Source organism: Ipomoea nil, unplaced genomic scaffold, assembly GCF_001879475.1.
Source record: "Ipomoea nil cultivar Tokyo-kokei standard unplaced genomic scaffold, Asagao_1.1 scaffold1900, whole genome shotgun sequence".
Lineage (NCBI taxonomy): Eukaryota > Viridiplantae > Streptophyta > Magnoliopsida > Solanales > Convolvulaceae > Ipomoea > Ipomoea nil.
In genome coordinates, this window is record NW_017618328.1 from 1759077 (window position 1) to 1776378 (window position 17302).

The 17302-nt window shown below is 31.6% G+C and overlaps 4 non-coding genes and 1 pseudogene across 4 annotated transcripts; 4 read left to right on the plus strand and 1 right to left on the minus strand.

Moving 5' to 3' along the window:
• Positions 1–904: 904 nt before the first annotated feature.
• LOC109193677 lies at positions 905–2438 on the minus strand (annotated as a pseudogene).
• A 10231-nt stretch (positions 2439–12669) lies between these two features.
• Positions 12670–12742, plus strand: TRNAE-CUC. Its single transcript has one exon. It is a non-coding gene; the product is annotated as a tRNA-Glu (tRNA).
• Positions 12743–13899: 1157 nt separating this feature from the next.
• Positions 13900–13972, plus strand: TRNAE-CUC. The gene has a single exon. It is a non-coding gene; the product is annotated as a tRNA-Glu (tRNA).
• A 1148-nt stretch (positions 13973–15120) lies between these two features.
• TRNAE-CUC lies at positions 15121–15193 on the plus strand. The gene has a single exon. It is a non-coding gene; the product is annotated as a tRNA-Glu (tRNA).
• Positions 15194–16340: 1147 nt separating this feature from the next.
• TRNAE-CUC lies at positions 16341–16413 on the plus strand. Its single transcript has one exon. It is a non-coding gene; the product is annotated as a tRNA-Glu (tRNA).
• Positions 16414–17302: the final 889 nt, after the last annotated feature.

Below are 17302 nucleotides of genomic sequence, written 5' to 3' on the forward strand. Positions count from 1 at the left end.
AACTCCAGTTATACCCGTAGAAAATTTGATTGCACCGTGTTTGGGGAAGTGGTGACTAATTCAGCAAGAGAGCTTCATGAACGGTTTTCTCAAATTTATGACGAAGCAATGACAGGGTTGTCGAAGCCCTACAAATTTAATACTGGCTCACTCCACTAATTTGTAGTAGTGTTAAGACCAGGTCGAATTCAAAGAGAGCTAATGAATTTAGTTTCTTAAATTAAAAGGACTCAAAGTAGGAAAATTTAGGGGGTTTGAGAAGAATAAATAAAATAAATAATAATAATTAACAAGAAGTTCAAAGATGTTGAATTATGATTCAAGGAAAAAGGAGTGTTAAAGATGTGACTTAGATCATTGGCTCTTACAAATAAAGCTTAGATTCAAGTACTTAGCAAAAAACTAATTAAGATAGCCGTAACTAGTATTTGATCTCCCTAATTTAATTGTTTCAAATTAACCATTCAAACCAACAATTGTTGTTGAATAAACTGGGGACGATAGCGTTCCATATTCACCCATTAACATCATTACACGCAATGGAAAACAACTAAGCCTAAATTACAAATTGAGATAGCTACAACTTGCAACTTAGTCTTCCTAACCTTTATGTACTAATTACAGCAATATAATTACTACAAGCCACTGGGTATACTCATCTATGACAATTACAGATCATAAACTCATAAGATAGCAATAGGAAAACTGTTAGAAAAAGTATGAATTGTATATATTTCTTGTATTAAAATTACAGGGAATGAACTCCTATATATACAAACTGAAATGTAAAGAAAAGGAAAGACAATCAATGTGAACCAAAAATACATAGCTAAATTAAAGGTACAATATATGCTAACAAAGGCAGAAAATATGCTAAAATATATTCTTACACCCCCCCTCAAACTCAAGGTGGGATAGTAGAAGCCAACTTGAGTTTGCGAAGTAAAAACTGAAATCGTCCAAGGAGATGAGGTTTAGTAAAAATATCCGCTGATTGATCTTCAGAGGAAACATGAGTAAGTTGTACAGTGTCATGTTTAATATGTTGGCGAATAAAATGACAACCCGTCTCAATGTGTTTGGTCCATTCATGAAACACATCACTATGAGCAATTTGAATTGCACTCTGATTATCAAAATAAAGAATAGTAGGAGAGGATTGTTTAATACTCATTTCTTCAAGTAGCCATCTAAGCCAAATCAATTCAGAAGTAGTATCGGCAAGTGCCCGATATTCATATTCAGTACTAGACCGAGAAGTGAATGTTTGCTTTTTACTTCGCCATGAAATGAGTGAGTCGCCCAAGAAGAAACAATAACCCGTCGTTGAACGACGATCAGTAGGGTCTCCAGCACAATCAGCATCAGAGAAGGCAGACAAGGTTAATGAGGAGTGCACAGAGAAATGAAGACCATGCACAAGACTACCTTTGATATATCGTAAGATGCGGAGCACAGCAGTAAAGTGAATTGTACGAGGAACTGCCTTAAATTGACTTACTATGTGAATAACATAGGTAATATCCAGGCGAGTTACTGTAAGATAAACAGGACTACCAACCAGTTGCCTGTATAATGTGGGATCAGCAAGGGGTGTGCCATCAAAAGGTGTTAATTTAACATTTGTGTCCAATGGCGTAGTTGCAGTACTAGAATCTGTTATACCAGCCCTGGAGAGTAAATCAACAGCATATTTAGCTTGAGGTAAATAGTAGCCATCAGAAGTGGAAGAAACTTCAAGACCTGGAAAATAGCTAAGTGGTCCCAAATCCTTCATTTCAAAGTGTTGATTAAGATAACATTGCACATCTGAAATAGCCATAGAATCATCACATGTAATAATCATATCATCTACATAGAGTAACAAGAAGACAACACCCTTGTTAGTATGGCGAACAAACAATGCAGAATCATGAGGACTATAACTGAAACCAAATCGTCTTATCGTGGAGCTGAATTTTTCAAACCATGCACGAGGCGCTTGTTTAAGTCCATATAACGCACGCCAAAGTAGACAAAATTGTTGAGAATTATGAGAGTATCCAGGTGGGGGATGCATATAAATTTTTTTCATCAAGATCACCATTGAGAAAGGCGTTCTTAACATCCATCTGGAGAAGAGGCCAACGTTTAACTGCAGCAATAGCCAAAAGACTCCGAATAGAGGTCAAACGAGCAACCGGAGCAAATGTTTCCTCATAATCAATGCCATACTCTTGAGTATAGCCTTTAGCGACCAATCGGGCTTTATAACGCTGAACAGAGCCGTCTGATCGAGTTTTGATCTTGTAGATCTATTTACATCCAATAGGATTTTTACCTGGAGGGAGCTCTACGAGGTCCCAAGTATGAGTTTTCTCCAAGGCTTGAAGTTCTTCCAACATTGCTTGCTGCCAAAGAGGGTTAGTACTAGCTTCACGATAAGAACTAGGTTATTGTAAAGAGAGAATAGTAGAAAAACAATGATAATCTTTAAGGTGTAAAGGAATTTCTCTTACTCGAGTTGAGCGGCAAAGAGGAGGCACAAGACCATCAGAAGGAGCCAAATCTTTAGATTCAAGAGCAGATGGCAAGTCAGAAGGGGGCTCAGTATATGAATCTGTAGGGAGAAACTCAACTGTAGGTACATGTGCAGATAAAGTGCCATAATCTATAGGGAACAATTCTTTGGAAGAATCAGTAAAAAGAGGCTGGGAAGTAGACAATGAATCATGAAATTTGGAAAAAGTAGAGAACATTGTGTGTTCCCAAAAAGTAACATGACGAGAAATACGTAGCGGACCAAAAATAGTTTCCCAACAGTGATAGCCTTTGTGCTCTATCCCATACCCAAGGAAACAACAAAGACGAGCACGATGTTCAAGTTTTGTATGCTCGTGATGAGGAAGAAGAACAAAGCAAGCACAACCAAAAGGTCTAAGAGTAGAATAATTTGGAGTCTTACCGTACAATCTTTCAAAAGGATAAAATTTTTTTAAAACAGGAGTAGGGAGATGATTAATGGTATAAACTGGCGTGAGAGCAGCTTGACCCCAAAATTTTTCTGGACAAGATGCAGAAATGAGTTGAGCTCGAACATAATCTAACACATGTCGATGTTTGCGCTCGGCTCGGCCATTTTGTTGAGAGGTTTGAGGGCAAGATCGTTGGATAAGGGTTCCTTGTGTTTTGAGAAATTGGAGAAGGATGGAATCTCGATAGTCCATTGCATTATCCGTACGAAGAATTTTGATAGGATAAGAAAATTGAGTTTTAATCATAGTTGCAAACTCGATATAAATCTTAAGCAATTTTGACCTATGATTTAAAAAATATATCTATGTAAATCTTGAATTATCATCAATAAATAAAACAAAATATTTGTATCCATTCACATTAGGAGTGGGAGCTGGACACCAAATATCAGAATGCACTAAACCAAACGGAATGTCACAAATAGAGATATTATTATGAAAAGATAAAGCAGGTTGTTTAGCTAACTGGCAATGTAAACAATCAAAAGTGTCAACTTTGGAGAGTCCTAATGACCCATTAGAGACTAAAGTTCGAAGTTTAGTAAGAGAAGCATGACCAAGACGGAGGTGTCATTGATAAATGGAAGGAAATGTGGTAGAAGCAGAAATCTGCCTCGAAGGAGGAATTTTAATGGATGTGAGCTCAAATAATATACCCATCTTGTGACCTGTCCCAAGAATCTGGCCAGTCTGAGGATCCTGCACCTGACAACCATGAGAAGAAAACAAAACAGTGAGACCAAGATCACACAATTGACCAACAGAGACCAAGTTCATGGTCAAACTAGGAACAAAGAAAGTGTCAGGAATCATCAACGGAAACACAATTTTTTGTTCTTTAATTTTGTACTACTAGTTCACGGTGAGGGGAAAAACCACTTGCGGAATATGGGATGTGAGGGGCTCGGCCTCTCGACCTCAGGATCACTTAGAAGCTATGAGACCTACACGCTAGCCAACACACCCCATATTGATAATTAATAATGACAATTACGTCCCCGTACATTCCTTTTTTTAATTATCAATGCTTTTATGTTCGGGAATTATAGGCCACTAGATAATGCAAGATCGATGGTGTGCAAAGGCGGTTTTTATACCATGGACCTTGGTCCACACAGTTTAGTGGACCACGTTCCGAAAATGGCATCGTATCTTTAATTAAAGAAACGACCACCGTTAAATTTTAACAAATCTCATATTTTTTATGTGTTTATAATAAGATGAAACTATAGTGTATTTCAAATTAAACTGAATACTTTGTCTCACAAATATTGTAAATGAAACTGTAATTGAATTTAAATGATAATTTGGTTGTGTTGAAACGAAACTGCAGTATGTCTAAAATGAAACTGAATAGCATGTCTCACATATTGAGTGTCTATTGTCAAATAGAATTGTAGTTGGATTGAAATGTTACTTTAGTTTTGCTGAAATGAAACTACAGTATGTATAAAAAGAAACTGAATAACATACATGTCTCACATATTGAGTGTTATATTGTAATATGAAACTATAGTTATATAAAAATGAAACTTTGGTTTTTTTAAAATGAAACTATAGTGTATATAAAATGAAACAGAATAACAATTTCACATATTATAGTGTATATTGTAAAATAAAATCGTAGTTGAATTAGAATTATAATTTAGTGGTGTTGTAATAAGACTATAGTGGGTATAATATGATATTCAATAACAAGTCACATTGTAATAAGACTATTGTACATATGATGTCGAATGAAACTGTAGTTTAAACAAAATGACATATTAGTTGTGCTGAAATGAAACTACAATATAAATAAAATGAAACTGAAAATGTTATACTATAACACCCCAAATTTTATAACAATTTTTTTTTTAATTTTAGTACTTTTTCTCAATTAAAAGTTCAATAATACTCTAGCGGAAGAATTAACTAACCAAAATAAAGGGTGTTACCGCCACACTTAGGCAACCAACAACCTAAATGCTTAGGCTAAAATTATAACATCGAATACTTCAATTACATCTATTACATTTATTCTCTTCTTCTTCTTCTAACGCTCTCTTTCACTTCAAGCTTCATAAATCCCTGTTCACATTTTTTTTCTTCAAGAAACACATAACAAACAGTGGAGATTAGCAAAACATGCTAAGTAAGGGTTACTTTGCCCGGAAATAAAATTTTAAATAAAATAAGGTACATTACTTTCAAAAATAACTTTTCTTTAAAAATCACTTACAAAACCTTCTTCATTTCATCAACCACCAATAAGCACATCAAAATGTACATTTAAATATTTAATTCATTTTTCCACATGCAAATAATCATTTTGGAAGAACATCACCACAATAATAATTAGCCACAAGGCTTAGTTAAAAACCGATATGTGCTTTAAAAATATTTGATTTCTCTTTTCAAGTAAATACAAATTTTTATGGAAAAGCACCAATCACAAAAATGGGCACGAAATCACATATCCGGTGACATAAATGGGCATAAGATCCCATAGCCAAAATAAATGGGCATCAAATCCCATAGCCAAAATAAATTGAAATAAAATCCCATAGCCAATATAAATGGGCATCAAATCCCATAGCCAAAATAAATGGGTATACAATCCCATAGCCAATATAAATGGGCATCAAATCCCAAAGCCAAAATAAATGGGTATAAAATCCCATAGCCAATATAAATGGGCATCAAATCCCATAGCCAAAATAAATGGGTATACAATCCCATAGCCAATATAAATGGGCATCAAATCCCATAGCCAAAATAAATGGGTATAAAATCCCATAGCCAAAATAAATGGGCATCAAATCCCATAGCCAAAATAAATTGAAATAAAATCCCATAGCCAATATAAATGGGCATCAAATCCCATAGCCAAAATAAATGGGTATACAATCCCATAGCCAATATAAATGGGCATCAAATCCCAAAGCCAAAATAAATGGGTATAAAATCCCATAGCCAATATAAATGGGCATCAAATCCCATAGCCAAAATAAATGGGTATACAATCCCATAGCCAATATAAATGGGCATCAAATCCCATAGCCAAAATAAATGGGTATAAAATCCCATAGCCAATATAAATGTGCATCAAATCCCATAGCCAAAATAAATGGGTATATAATCCCATAGACAATATAAATGGGCATCAAATCCCATAGCCAAAATAAATGGGTATAAAATCCCATAGCCAATATAAATGTGCATCAAATCCCATAGCCAAAATAAATGGGTATATAATCCCATAGACAATATAAATGGGCATCAAATCCCATAGCCAAAATAAATGGGTATAAAATCCCATAGCCAATATAAATAGGCATCAAATCCCATAGCCAAAATAAATGGGTATACAATATCATAGCCAATATAAATGTGCATGAAGTCCCATAGCCAATATAAATGGGCATGAAGTCCCATAGCCAATATAAATGGGTATAAAATCCCATAACCAATATAGTCATTTATAACACAACAAAAAATTCCACAATTTCTTTTTAATACTATACTCACAAAAATAAGATTGATCATCATCTCCGAGAATAAAATACCGCTAAACTATTATTATTTAAATTTACTAATTTTATTAACAAAAGTTTGTTTTACACCTACAGCAAACATATAAATATATATATATATATATATTGTTTATTTACTTATTTATTTATTATTTTGTTTTTCTTGTTTTATCATATAAATAAAACAAATAATAAAATACTATATATATACATATTTTTAGAAAAACAAAGCGTTGTTAATAAAGAAACTATAAGTCTCTTTCTTTTTCGTTCATACAGTGCATACAAATGTATTTTATTTATCTATTTATTTCAAATATAATCTAACCAACACATCAAAACAATATATTCTCAAATAGTCACTTAATCATTTCATAATCTATATCATTTCATCTCATGACCATCAACCAACAAAATTCATTATTTTGAAAACGATAAGGGCAAAGTAAAAAAAAAAAAAAAAAAAAAGAAACACAACCACTTACTTGAAGCGAATTTCTCTTAAAATTTTTTTCTTCGTAATCATTTTAAGGATTCAAAGGCTCCTCTTCTACCGTCCACGATCCAACAACACAAAGGCAACTGGCTCTATTACATTGTAGTATCTGTTCATATACTTTCTCAACATACTAAAAACACAAAGAACTTATAACGCCTTCACTGAGACTCGAACTCATAATCTTCCAAATGGAAGTCCAAACCCGGTACCATTAGACCACATAGTCCTAGTTCAAATGTTATATCTAATCTACCCTTAATAAAAGAAAACAACAAAAGATCACGGGAAAACTTACTAGCTTGAAGGGACTTCTTAAGTCTTTAATAGAAGAGAAAGAATAAGGAATTTTTTTTTTTCTATCTTGGGGATGAAGGGGTGATCGGCCAAAGAAGGAGAGAAGAAGAATAATTATATTGTTCATCATCCATACTTAGTCAACTTAATAATTAATAGGAGAATATTTTAGGTTTGTAACTTCCAATCACACATTTGTTACCCCCAATCTATAATTCATAACTCCCAATCAATATAAAATAAAAAGTTTATATTATATAAAAATAACTATACACCATGTATTATATCACATACTAGATATATAAGTATTACACTCATAAATATATATATATATATATATATATATATATATATATATATATATATATATATATTACAAAGTATCTACTAATAACAATAATTATATATATCTATACACATACATACTTATTTAATTTACTTAGTAAATTTATGTACATATACTATACGCACATAATTATATATGTACTAAAAATGGTTTAAAATACATTTTATATTCAAATGTATATAAAATCATACGGTCCAAAATAATTATTTTGTAGTTCAAATTAATACATAACTACTTATAACAAAAATATTATTTTTATTTATAACGATAAATATAATAGAGATGAGATTCTCTAATGGCTCAATCAAGATGGCTCGATCAGAAAGAAGTAAAAATTTTGAAAAGTAAGACTTTCTAATTTTAGAAAGGCTAGAAAAGCCGGGTATCACAATCTATCCCCAAGGAATGCTTTGTCCCCGAAGCACTCCCAAGCTTATGAAGTAAGGTCAACTAGAACTTAAGTTTCACAACTTTAGGCTAGAACGCCTAAGGGTAAGGTGTTAAAACCTACCCTCCTTAAAAGAAAGTTACGTCCTCGTAACTTAAAACCTACAAGTAACCAACACATCTCAAGAGTATTCCTACCCTACAACTTACGAACATCAAAAAGCACAAATAAGAAACACGGTGCATATAGTCCTTCACATTTTATAACTTTAACAAATAATCGATTGAAATATGCAATCACATACTTTAAAGATGCACACCCTCGAGGTGCAATAGCCACAGTTCATATAAAATACTCAAGAGATCTTCAAAACAACACACTTGTTTAAAACTTGCACTTTCACGCACTATTCCATCAAGGAAACATACTCTAGAAGAATGACTTGCTTTCACTCGCATGTATTACTCAAAATAAAAATAGTTACAACAAAACAGATATAATGATCGAAACTCATATCTCACCACCATTTCATAAGTCTCGTCATTTGGATTCACCCTGTCACTTGGGAAATCTTAAAATCTTAATGCTTTGACCTTAGGCTTGAATACCATTTTGTAAATAACTTAGTCAAACTTATTTCCTTACTTTACAATTGTAGATACCCATCAATCTTCGGAGTCCAACCCGAATCCACACAATTCCAATCTTTATATTAAAACTTCTAAAAGATATTATGTTTACCCAATACTCTGACATGCATAGTTCAATTTTAAAGACTTAATTGGTCCCACAACATTTTCTTAAAATCATTTAGCAAAATAAATGCTTGAATACTGATAACTTCTACTCAAAATTATTATCCACCAAGTTCAATCTCACAAAATTTAAACATCATTATCCTTTTGACTATTACTTGAGTCAAACTTCCAACATATCTTCATGCAAGATCCTCCTTCAGCTATTTAGGAAGCAATTTCTAAAATCATCAATCTTTCCTCATTAATACTTGAGTAATTCAACCATAAAATCATCATGTAAATACTCCAACTTTTACCATTAAGAATTTCAATATTCCAAATAAAATCACTAAGTTCAAGTATTCCCCTCAAATCATAGATTATCACTTGAAACTTACACAAAATATTCAACAACGCATATCCTTACCTTGATTTTCAAAATTTTAATTCCTTAGTCAACTCCATGAGCTATATTCTCAAATTCCATAACTTAGGCTCTTATATTCAAAATTCCCTAACCAATTCCAAATACTTTATCAAAATATAGTTCCTCAACGGAGAATAAATCAAACCATAAATTCCAATTATTTTCTCAAAACCAAAATTCTCAAAACAAATAAATAATAAGTAATCTATTTTTAATAACCCACCATGTACAATCTTCTCCTTTTCAATGAATAAATGATCAAATCCGAAATAAGCCGCGAAACCCAAATATTTCCTTCAAATATAGAATCTCATCTCATCTCATAATAATAATAATAACCAAATAATAATATATTAATATCATCAACTTTAAATATCTTCCTCATAATTAATAGGAAATCAAATCCTTCCGTACAATCATTAAACTCAATATATTCCTCTAGTCACAAAACTCCAAAATAAATAATTAAGCACTAATTAGATCACCAACTCCAAATATTTTTCTCATAATCAATAAGAAATCAAGTTCTTAATAAAATTACTAAGCCAAAAAATTTCCTCATATATAGGACACCAAGATTACTTAGTCCAACTACTTTCAAATAATTATACTTTCATCAAAATACAGAATACTCCTAAATAATTATATTCTACCAAAATATAAAGCACCACTTCTTAATATCTCAATAAATATAACACTTTACCTGCAACTATTCTTCTTTTCATGACAATATATAACACCACCTGTAAGTATTAGCAATCAAAACAAAACATGGAACCATTTTACAAAGCCACACATTCTCACAGCGAATTTCTAAAATCTTAAATTCTTAGTCAATTATATTTTCATATATCCTCAAAAATTCATAACCTAGGGTTTTAAAGTTCCATAACCTAGGCTCCTAAAGGTTCGAACTGCTCTGATACCAATTTGTAACACCCCAAATTTTATAACAAAATTTTCTTTAATTTTAGTACTTTTTCTCAATTAAAAGTTCAATAATACTCTAGCGGAAGCATTAACTAACCAAAATAAAAGGTGTTACCGCCACACTTAGGCAACCAACAACCTAAGTGCTAAGGCTAAAATTACAACATCGAATACTTCAATTACATCTATTACATTTTTTCTCTTTCACTTCAAGCTTCATAAATCCCTGTTCACATTTTTTTTTCTTCAAGAAACACATAACAAACAGTGGAGATTAGCAAAACATGCTAAGTAAGGGTTACTTTGCCCGGAAACAAAATTTAAAATAAAATAAGGTACATTACTTTCAAAAATACCTTTTCTTTCAAAATCACTTACAAAACCTTCTTCATTTCATCAACCACCTAAACACATCAAAATGTACATTTAAATATTTAATTCATTTTTCCACATACAAATAATCATTTTGGAAGAACATCACCACAATAATAATTAGCCACAAGGCTTAGTTAAAAACCGATATGTGCTTTTAAAATATTTGATTTCTCTTTTCAAGTAAATACAAGTTTTTATGGAAAAGCACCAATCATAAAAATGGGCACGAAATCACATATCCGATGACATAAATGGGCATAAGATCCCATAGCCAAAATAAATGGGCATCAAATTTCATAGCCAAAATAAATTGAAATAAAATCCCATAGTCAATATAAATTTATAACACAACAAAAAATTCCACAATTTCTTTTTAATACTATACTCACAAAAATAAGATTGATCATCATCTCCGAGAATTAAATACCGCTAAACCATTATTATTTAAATTTACTAATTTTATTAACAAAATTTTGTTTTACACCTACGGCAAACATATAAATATATATATTGTTTATTTACTTATTTATTTATTATTTTGTTTTTCTTGTTTTATCATATAAATAAAACAAATAATAAAATACTATATATATACATATTTTTAGAAAAACAAAGCGTCGTTAATAAAGAAACTATAAGTCTCTTTCTTTTTCGTTCATACAGTGCATACAAATGTATTTTATTTATCTATTTATTTCAAATATAATCTAACCAACAAATCAAAACAATATATTCTCAAATAGTCACTTAATCATTTCATAATCTATATCATTTCATCTCATGACCATCAACCAACAAAATTCATTATTTTGAAAACGATAAGGGCAAAGTAAAAAAAAAAAAAAAAAAAAAAAAAAAAAAAAAAAAAAAAAAAAAAAGAAACACAACCACTTAATTGAAGCGAATTTCTCTTAAAATTTTCCACGTAATCTTTTAAGGATTCAAAGGCCCCTCTTCTACCGTCCATGATCATCACATAAAGCCAACAACACATTATAGTATCTGTTCATATACTTTCTCAACCTACTGAAACACAAAGAACCAATAACTAACCAATAACTAACAACACATTGTAGTATTTGTTCATATACTTTCTCAACCTACTGAAACACAAAGAACCAATAACGCCTCCATTGAGACTCGAACTCATAATCTTCCAAATGGAAGTCCAACCCGGGTACCATTAGACCACATAGTCCTGGTTCAAATGCTATATCTAATCTACCCTTAATAAAAGAAAACAACAAAAGATCACCGGAAAACTTACTAGCTTGAAGGGACTTCTTAAGTCTTGAATAGAAGAGAAAGAATAAGGAATTTTTTTTTTCTATCTTGGGGATGAAGGGGTTATCGGCCAAAGAAGGAGAGAAGAAGAATAATTATATTGTTCATCATCCATACTTAGTCAACTTAATAATTAATAGGAAAATATTCTAGGTTTGTAACTTCCAATCACACATTTGTTATCCCCAATCTATAATTCATAACTCCCAATCAATATAAAATATTTAGTTTATATTATATAAATATAACTATACACCATGTATTATATCACATACTAGATATATAAGTATTACACTCATAAATAAATAAATAAATATATATATATATATATATATATATATATATATATATATATATTACAAAGTATCTACTAATAACAATAATTATATATATCTATACCCATACATACTTAGTAAATTTATGTACATATACTATGCGCACATAATTATATATGTACTAAAAATGTTATAAAAAACATTTTATATTCAAATGTATATAAAATCATACGGTCCAAAAATAATTATTTTGTAGTTCAAATTAATACATAACTACTTATAACCAAAAATATTATTTTTATTTATAACGATAAATATAATAGAGACGAGATACTTTAATGGCTCAATCAAGATGGCTCGATCAGAAAGAAGTAAAAATTTTGAAAAGTAAGACTTTCTAATTTTAGAAAGGCTAGAAAAGCCGGGTATCACATATACAAATCGAACTAATTTCACAGAACGGGTGCAGTTTCTTTTCATTAAAAGAACGACACCGTTTTGGAAAATGGTCCACACAGCTGTGTGGATCATGATCCACTGTAAAATTTTGTCGATATTCAAAAGATGACATAGTGGAAAAATGAATCCGTTGTAGTCTAGTTGGTTAGGATACTTGGCTCTCACCCAAGAGACTTGGGTTCAAATCCCGGCAACGGAAACACTATTTTTTGTTCTTTAATTTTGTACTACTAGTTCACGGCGAGGGGAAAAACCACTTGCGGAATATGGGAAATGAGGGGCTCGGCCTCTCGACCTCAGGATCACTCAAAAGCTATGACACCTACATGCTAGCCAACTATACTACCACCCCATATTGATAATTAATAATGACAATTACGTCCCCGTACGTTCCATTTTTTAATTACCAATGCTTTTATTTTAGGAAATTATAGGCCACTAGATAATGCAAGATCGATGGTGTGCAAAGGCGGTTTTTATACCGTGGACCTTGGTCCGCACAGTTTAGTGGACCACGTTACGAAAATGGCATCGTGTCTTTAATTAAAGAATCGACCACCGTTAAATTTTAACAAATCTCTTATTTTTTATGCGTTTATAATAAGATGAAACTAATGTGTATTTCAAATTAAACTGAATACTTTGTCTCGCAAATATTGCGAATGTAACTGTAATTGAATTGAAATGATAATTTGGTTGTGTTCAAACGAAACTGCAGTATGTCTAAAATGAAACTGAATGGCATGTCTCACATATTGAGTGTATATTGTCAAATAGAATTGTAGTTGGATTGAAATGTTACTTTAGTTTTGCTGAAATGAAACTACAGTATGTATAAAAAGAAACCGATTAACACACATGTCTCACATATTGAGTGTTATATTGTAATATGAAACTATAGTTATATCAAAATGAAACTTTAGTTGTTTTTAAATGAAACTATAGTGCATATAAAATGAAACAAAATAACAATTTCACATATTAGAGTGTATATTGAAAAATAAAATCATAGATGAATTAGAATTTTAATTTATTGGTGTTGTAATAAGACTATAGTGAGTATAATATGATATTCAATAACAAGTCACGTTGTAATAAGACTATTGTACATATAATGTCGAATGAAACTGTAGTTTAAACAAAATGAAACATTAGTTGTGCTGAAATGAAACTACAATATAAATAAAATGAAACTGAAAATGTTATACAAACCGAACTAATTTCACAGAACGGGTGCGGTTTCTTTTCATTAAAAGAAACGACACCGTTTTGGAAAATGGTCCACACAGCAGCGTGGATCATGGTCCACTGTAAAATTTTGTCGATATCCAAAAGATTACATAATGGAAAAATTAATCTGTTGTAGTCTAGTTGGTTTGGATTCTCGGTTCTCACCCGAGAGACTCGGGTTCAAATCCCGGCAACGAAAACACTATTTTTTGTTCTTTAATTTTGTACTACTAGGTCACGGCGAGGTGAAAAACCACTTGCGGAATATGGGATGTGAAGGGCTCGGCCTCTCGACCTCAGGATCACTCAAAAGCTATGACACCTACATGCTAGCCAACTACACTACCACCCCTTATTGATAATTAATAATGACAATTACGTCCTCGTACGTTCCTTTTTTTAATTACCAATGCTTTTATTTTAGGAAATTATAGGCCACTAGATAATGCAAGATCGATGGTGTGCAAAGGCGGTTTTTATACCGTGGACCTTGGTCCACACAGTTTAGTGGACCACGTTCCGAAAATGGCATCGTGTCTTTAATTAAAGAATCGACCACCATTAAATTTTAAATAATCTCATATTTTTTATGCGTTTATAATAAGATGAAACTAATGTGTATTTCAACTTAAACTGAATACTTTGTCTCGCAAATATTGCAAATGAAACTGTAATTGAATTGAAATGATAATTTGGTTGTGTTGAAACGAAACTGCAGTATGTCTAAAATGAAACTGAATGGCATGTCTCACATATTGAGTGTATATTGTCAAATAGAATTGTAGTTGGATTGAAATGTTACTTTAGTTTTGCAGAAATGAAACTACAGTATGTATAAAAAGAAACCGAATAACATACATGTCTCACATATTGAGTGTTATATTGTAATATGAAACTATAGTTATATCAAAATGAAACTTTAGTTGTTTTTAAATGAAACTATAGTGTATATAAAATGAAACGGAATAACAATTTGACATATTAGAGTGTATATTGTAAAATAAAATCGTAGTTGAATTAGAATTATAATTTAGTGGTGTTGTAATAAGACTATAATATGATATTCAATAACAAGTCACATTGTAATAAGACTATTGTACATACAATGTCGAATGAAACTGGAGTTTAAACGAAATGAAACATTAGTTGTGCTGAAATGAAACTACAATATAAATAAAATGAAACTGAAAATGTTATACAAACCGAACTAATTTCACAGAACGGGTGCGGTTTCTTTTCATTAAAAGAAACGACACCGTTTTGGAAAATGGTCCACACAGCTGCGTGGATCATGGTCCACTGTAAAATTTTGTCGATATTCAAAAGATTACATAATGGAAAAATGAATTTGTTGTAGTCTAGTTGGTTAAGATACTCGGCTCTCACCTGAGAGACTCGGGTTCAAATCCCGGCAATGGAAACACTATTTTTTGTTCTTTAATTTTGTACTACTAGCTCACGGCGAGGTGAAAAACCACTTGCGGAATATGGTATGTGAGGGGCTCAGCCTCTCGACCTCAGGATCACTCAAAAGCTATGACACCTACACGCTAGCCAACTACACTACCACACCATATTGATAATTAATAATGACAATTACGTCCCCGTACGTTCCTTTTATTAATTACCAATGCTTTTATTTTAGGAAATTATAGGCCACTAGATAATGCAAGATCGATGGTGTGCAAAGGCGGTTTTTATACCGTGGACCTTGGTCCACACAGTTTAGTGGACCACGTTCCGAAAATGGCATCGTGTCTTTAATTAAAGAATCGACCACCGTTAAATTTTAACAAATCTCATATTTTTTATGCGTTTATAATAAGATGAAACTAATGTGTATTTCAAATTAAACTGAATACTTTGTCTCGCAAATATTGCAAATGAAACTGTAATTGAATTGAAATGATAATTTGGTTGTGTTGAAACGAAACTGCAGTATGTCTAAAATGAAACTGAATGGCATGTCTCACATATTGAGTGTATATTGTCAAATAGAATTGTAGTTGGATTGAAATGTTACTTTAGTTTTGCAGAAATGAAACTACAGTATGTATAAAAAGAAACCGAATAACATACATGTCTCACATATTGAGTGTTATATTGTAATATGAAACTATAGTTATATCAAAATGAAACTTTAGTTGTTTTTAAATGAAACTATAGTGTATATAAAATCAAACGGAATAACAATTTGACATATTAGAGTGTATATTGTAAAATAAAATCGTAGTTGAATTAGAATTATAATTTAGTGGTGTTGTAATAAGACTATAATATGATATTCAATAACAAGTCACATTGTAATAAGACTTTGTACATACAATGTCGAATGAAACTGGAGTTTAAACGAAATGAAACATTAGTTGTGCTGAAATGAAACTACAATATAAATAAAATGAAACTGAAAATGTTATACAAACCGAACTAATTTCACAGAACGGGTGCGGTTTCTTTTCATTAAAAGAAACGACACCGTTTTGGAAAATGGTCCACACAGCTGCGTGGATCATGGTCCACTGTAAAATTTTGTCGATATTCAAAAGATTACATAATGGAAAAATGAATTTGTTGTAGTCTAGTTGGTTAAGATACTCGGCTCTCACCTGAGAGACTCGGGTTCAAATCCCGGCAATGGAAACACTATTTTTTGTTCTTTAATTTTGTACTACTAGCTCACGGCGAGGTGAAAAACCACTTGCGGAATATGGTATGTGAGGGGCTCAGCCTCTCGACCTCAGGATCACTCAAAAGCTATGACACCTACACGCTAGCCAACTACACTACCACACCATATTGATAATTAATAATGACAATTACGTCCCCGTACGTTCCTTTTATTAATTACCAATGCTTTTATTTTAGGAAATTATAGGCCACTAGATAATGCAAGATCGATGGTGTGCAAAGGCGGTTTTTATACCGTGGACCTTGGTCCACACAGTTTAGTGGACCACGTTCCGAAAATGGCATCGTGTCTTTAATTAAAGAATCGACCACCGTTAAATTTTAACAAATCTCATATTTTTTATGCGTTTATAATAAGATGAAACTAATGTGTATTTCAAATTAAACTGAATACTTTGTCTCGCAAATATTGCAAATGAAACTGTAATTGAATTGAAATGATAATTTGGTTGTGTTGAAACGAAACTGCAGTATGTCTAAAATGAAACTGAATGGCATGTCTCACATATTGAGTGTATATTGTCAAATAGAATTGTAGTTGGATTGAAATGTTACTTTAGTTTTGCAGAAATGAAACTACAGTATGTATAAAAAGAAACCGAATAACATACATGTCTCACATATTGAGTGTTATATTGTAATATGAAACTATAGTTATATCAAAATGAAACTTTAGTTGTTTTTAAATGAAACTATAGTGTATATAAAATCAAACGGAATAACAATTTGACATATTAGAGTGTATATTGTAAAATAAAATCGTAGTTGAATTAGAATTATAATTTAGTGGTGTTGTAATAAGACTATAATATGATATTCAATAACAAGTCACATTGTAATA